We start from the raw sequence: 6,000 nt of genomic DNA on the forward strand, positions 1-6,000 counted from the left end.
CACACATTTGTTAGTGTCTTCTGTAGAGCACGAAAGTGGACCAGGCCAGTCCCTGTCTTAGGAGACTTCATCCTAAGCAGGATGAAGGAGTCAAGGCATAAAAAGGCAAAATAGAAAGGAGGCAATTGTGCTAAGTGCAATCCGTAGATAACTAAGGTTCAGCTTCAGGGGAAGGAAAACATTGCTGGGAGATGTGGTAGTCAGGGAAGGCTTCTTGGAGGAGGTGGAACTTAAGTTGAAACTTTGAAAGATGAGTACATAGAGGTGACGATGATGTTCCACACACTGTCTTATAAACGTAGAACCAGAAGGAACTGTGCCGTGATAACAAACTCTCATTTTGCAGACAACGAGATAGAAAATTACAGTGGTTAGGGTAAGAAAAGACACTAGGAAGGGTAGACTTGAACTGGTCACTTGAGCTGCAGGGGAGGGTAGACTTCTGCTCCTGCAGGGATTGGTTAGGAAATACGGTCAGAAAGGTGGGGCCAAAGAAGAAGGGCCAGCACATCCATCAGACTGAGAAATTCACATTTCATCCTGTGGATAATGAGAGTCCGTGGGGCAATTCTCAGTTAAGAAAGGTTTTGATAGAAGCAGGGTTTTGGGAAGCTCAGTCTATAATGGTGGACAGAAGAGGGAAACGGAGGCAAGTGGACCCGTTGGGAGGTGATTGTAATGACCCGCATGTGATCCAATCATTGCCCTGGAGCGGTAGCTGTGGGCCAGATGTGGGAGATGTTTTAAAGGAAGGACTCAGAATTTGATGACAGATTAACTATGGGGAGTGAGGGGAATATCAGAGAGAAAAAAATATCTAACAGGCTAATTCCCCTCCTTCCCAGAATATTGGAGATAGAATTGAAAATATTTTAAATAGGAAACATATTTCAGAACAAACTTTTTCCAAAGAGTATCTTCTTTCAAATACCGTTTTTCCCCATGGGTCTAACCTAAAGTAAAGGCAAATTTACCAGTGACCATAGACTTAATTTCATACACAAGCCTCTTTTCCCTCAAAGTCAATAATGATGATAAAAATAATAATCTAGCTCCTTAAAAATTTTAATCCCCTTAAATTTACTCCATGCTCTACACACAAAAATATTGCACAGGGATAAAAGAACCAGATGTCCTGACCTAACCCATTGGTTGGCCTCATCCACTTGGCAGTGATTGGGGAAAGCTCAATATTCAGTATCAAAAATCCTGCTTTATGCATTTTTAAAGAATAAACCATTTTAAATCTAAAACACAATAGAACCAAGCCCCTACCCATTCCCATATGGATATATAATAAAGAAAGGAAATGCCAAGTGTCACACTTACCACTAGTCTCTACCATTACAATGGAAATGACCACAACAATCTGCCTGAAGTCACATAAATTTCCTTAGAAGGAAACAAAGTAGAACTTTTTTAGTTCTTTGATGCAGGTCTCTACTTAACTCTACCGCGAGTTCAGTGATACCTGGATTAATGTATTTTGGTTTTCCACTCCACCATAAAAATGGATTTTGTAATTTAATGAATCAAGCTTTCAGATTGCTTTTCAACTCTAAGATCCGTCACCTTACTGCATGGCTAGATAGCAGGATGCGTCCACACTGCCAATTGAGATCTGCACCCCGGTTATTTTTCACTTGCCTGGGAGGGCTATGCCTTGTGCTCACTTTCACAGCTGTTAGATTGCTGATGGGAACTTCATGTGTGTTACCAGCACAAGTGCTGTCAGGAAGAAACCAAATGTCAAACTCAGGTATGTGGAAGTCACCGTAAATATGTCTCTGAATGTTTACCACCTGGACTGGTAGATTGAGATTTTGACAAGAGGCTGGGAGTGCCCTGTGGGCACTGTTTTTTCAGCAAACCCTTTTAGTTTTGCTAAGTGACTTCATATTACTTTAGTCTTGCTAGGGGGAATAACACACAACTTTGCCTTCTCAAGGCGTGAATTTATTATTTCTCCATATTTCCTTTCTTGCTTCCATCCTGCCCAGTCTTGTGTTCAGTTGACTTTTGCAGGGGAATTCTCTCATATTGTCAAAATCCTGGGCAGGCAGCGTGGTGGTCCGTCTGTGACATTAGCGACATATGCTCATGGGGCTCCCGGGGCTAAACCGCAACTCAGGCCGCATCTCACGGAGGAAAAGCCCATCTGTGAGGAGGAACTTGACTTTCTCCTGAAATGTTGCTGCGATAGTGAAAAATGGCCTTGGTAGCCACCCCCGTCCCTGCTACAGGCTGTGCACGTAGTCCTAATCCTGACACAACACGAGATATTAGTTTGCCTCTCTGCCTTTATTTTTTCAAACCCCAGTACCATTGTAAAGCCAAAATGGAATGACTGGAATTCCAAAAGACTTCAGCTGAACTTAGTTCTCTTTTGGTTATGTAATATTGGGAATCGGATAATACTCAGTCGTAATAACTGCCTGGTTATTCAGGAGGATATTTTCTCAATGAAGTTGATTTTTAAGACTATAACCAGAAAACATTCTGAATAACAACTAAACACTATACTAAAATATTGTTTTGATCATAACTTTTTAATCATATCATGAAACAAGGATTAAAAAATAGTAAGTGACTGCAAAAATTATATAATGCAACTTGAAACATCATTTTACAGGCATCTTTATGCAGTTGAATATAAAAATCACAAAGCACTGGCCATAAATCCTGTTATTCAACCTACTCAACAGCTCCTATTTCAGAATAGCTTATATACAGTATTATTCGGAGAATCTCTCACCTGCAAAGAAAGGCTGAGGACAGTATTGGGTTTCTCTACCAAATGTGAAAGTCCAGTAGGAGCAAGAATTCTTGAGCCCCACGGGTCTATGAACATTGATGCAGGAGGCAAGTCTGTTTGGGTGCAAAGGAAGTAACCCATTGACTTACCTAGCTTGATCAAAAATTTGAAAAATGAAACCTTTAGTTTTTGATTCCTGTAAAAATAGGGCATCAGCTCGAAAGGCTTTCTTTTTGGTACCACAAATTAAACATAGTATATAAAGCCCATTGTTATAGTCAGTTCAATTTAATTTGGGTGGTTTTGGCAGAGTGGTTACATTAACGACTACTCACACATATGACGACAACTCATTTTATGTTCCTTGGGCACCGGATGACCATTAATTTCCAATGACTAATTTATAATTAAAACCTTTTTTAATGTTTGTTTATAACCAAGCCTGAAAATCTATTTACATTTAATTAACACTTCAGATAGCCTGTTTAAAACCTATAAATGTAGTGACTTTAATGATCCATTACAGAGATGCTACTTTAGTTTTCAATGACTTGTAAAACTTTCACAAACAGATCTGCAAATGAATTACCTCCATCTGCTCCCCTGCAGCTGCAAGAGGGCTATGTTAAAGAGCATTTTCTTCCTCTTTTTCTGCTTTTCTTCTAGCTCTAAGCATTTTTGTTTTAAAGCCCATCTCTCAGCTGCTCAGATGGCAACCTCTTCTCTGAAGGAGTTTTCAAACTTTAGAATCAACCTCCAAAATTTCTTAAAAACACTTTGGTCCGTCATAAATCAGGCATAATCTACATTGCAAAAATCGGTTAAGAAAGCGTTTCCATCTCCGCCAGCAACTCAATAATAGACGCGTCAAAGAATCTTTATGAATTGAGTAGTAAAATGCAACAGTTTGAAAGTGAATTTTAATTTTGAGAGCTAAAATAAATGCTTTCTTGGGCGTATCCATCGTTTATGAACAATCTATAGCTCTCATTTTGAGTATGTAACGAGGATGTGAAAGGGGACAAACACCACTCCAAAAGACATTTTCTTAGCTACACCTTGGAGAGCAGGACATGAGGAGCGTTAGCTCCATACAGACAGCATTAAGCACCAAGCGTGCTCACTGTTATCTGTCAGCCGTACAATAGCAGCATTGATAGGATAGCAACAACTGGCTTTGACAAGTGTGCTGTGCTAGCATTCCATTCAAAACTAGGTTAAAAGAGAGAGAGGGAGAGAGAGAGAGAAGCATTCAATGTCTTTCACTTTACCTGAAAAAACCGCTTTTCTTGCGGCTGCAGAAAATGAATTCCTCCTCTTCCTCCAAAAGCAAAGTGGTTCTCTTGCCTGCAAGTCGCACTTGGAGAAGACCACACAGCTCCAGCGAGGCAGCCTTCCTGCTCCTAATCCCCACTCGAATGTGATGACACACACTAACCCCAACCATCTGGAGAAACACGTCCTCAAGCACTCAGCACAGTGGTGTGTCAAGACAGACTGCCCAATCCAATTGCTGGGGTGGGTGTCTCTCCCCGACCGGAGGCAGAGGGCAGGGCTGAAACTGGAGGTCTGAGAACGCCCATCAAGTAACCTGAGATTTTCAGAGAGAAAGGACTGTTATAAAAAGAGGAGAAGTGGGAGGTGCTACAGAGAAGGTGGAGGGAATGAATTATTCCGGTGGCCAGTTGTGCGTTACTTTTCACAACTCCTGCGCTCCCTGGGGACGACGGGGGACCCTCCGTAGGATGCACGAGAAGGCTAAAAATCCTTTCCTGCCAGCCTAGTGAGGGCAATCTTCTCAGCGAATCACTCCCCCGCCCCCCAAGGAGATAAAAGATTCATCCTGACATACTGATAAAGTGTTAATGTAGGAGTAGTTTGCACTGAAATGTGACATCTACATTTTGAAATCTAAACTCCTACCTTCCTTTGATTAGATCGTGGCTGCCTCCAACATTCCTGGGGGCAAGGGGGTGGGGGCGCAGCTCAGAGCAGGAACTCCTCTATTCCCACATTCAGCTCTTCCCTCTTTGCCACCGGCTGAACTTCAGGAGTCAATGAAAATCATGTCAGTTTCTACTCATGTAAAATAGCACGTGCTCCCATAGATAAAGGTGGCTTTTTTAATCACTTGCTGCCTTCACAGTCATCTCTTTGTCAAAGCAATTGGTAGCAGAGGGCTGCACTCTGTCATTGATTATTTTTATTGGCTTCCAGTTAATTGCTCTTATAATGTCCATATAGCTCAAACAGCTCATTAACAATTTTGCTTTGAAATGTTTTCAATTTTTGGTCATTTCACTACCTCCTTCTTATGTGCATTTCTTTTTCTTTTTTGGGGGAGGGGTGTTTCTCTGAACTGTTTTATAGAACTAATTACTTTGACAGCAGTCTGAACCAGAAAATGGCTATACTTGTTACCATACTTAAGAAGATATCTGGAAATAAATTAATTGCTACAAATCTCACCACTTAAAAAATTCCATCAGACTTCTAAGGAATTTTAATAATCTGAGAGAGAAAAGAGGAATTTGAAATATTATCAACTCCCTGACAGTGTCTGTGGGAAGCCAATATTTTAAATATTGCACCTTTTGAATTTCTTTACGCTAGGAGGGGGATAGGTGGAATAAAATCCAGAAACTTTAAGCTTGCCTAAAGTATTAAAATCTAGACTATAGATATCTAGTACTCGGAGGGCCAGTATCACAAAGAGAATTATTTCAATATCTAGCAAAATTGACATAACTAGTTTGGGTTTTTTTTCAGGAATTTTTGTGTGATATTATATTAAGGTACTTAAAAATTACTTCTGGTGCAATTTTCTGAAGCACAAGATTAGAGAACTATAATTTTCAGACAATGAAGTTTTCCTGTAGTTGGGCTATAGGGAAGAAGGAGAAAAAAAAAGAATTAGAGGTTGGAGTCCTGATTCATTTGCTCAATTTCTTCCCAGAAGTGATTATGAGGTGTCTGTTTCACAATATATAGTATATTCACTTAACCGCTACTCCTAATCAGCTAAATCCAGATACATAATCAACACAGAAACATTCAACAATGGCAAGTGGCACCACGGGGCTAAAACTTCCCTTGGGCACCATAAAAATTTTAATAGTGCCAATTATTGCAAGCAATTTTTTTCATTTAAAAAAAAATTTGTTTTTGGTTAATCCATCCAGACTCATGTCTGGAAATCTGGATCACTTCAACTGCGTAGAGTTTGAAGACCCTGGAGACATTAT

General features: G+C 40.2%; 1 protein-coding gene across 8 annotated transcripts in view; it reads right to left on the reverse strand.

The window, feature by feature from the left end:
• SULF1 (sulfatase 1) overlaps positions 1–4,284 on the reverse strand; it is a 181,420-nt gene extending 177,136 nt beyond the window's left edge. For 6 of the 8 annotated variants that reach the window (XM_087420466.1, XM_087420467.1, XM_087420461.1 and 3 more), the window contains exon 1: positions 4,027–4,284. The gene's annotated coding sequence lies outside the window, so the exon portion shown is untranslated. The remainder of the gene's footprint in view (positions 1–4,026) is intronic. The other 2 variants (XM_087420468.1, XM_087420469.1) reach the window with 2 other exon arrangements.
• Between the last annotated feature and the right edge of the window lie 1,716 nt (positions 4,285–6,000).

Source organism: Ceratotherium simum, chromosome 31, assembly GCF_057802395.1.
Source record: "Ceratotherium simum simum isolate JZ-2026a chromosome 31, ASM5780239v1, whole genome shotgun sequence".
NCBI lineage: Eukaryota > Metazoa > Chordata > Mammalia > Perissodactyla > Rhinocerotidae > Ceratotherium > Ceratotherium simum.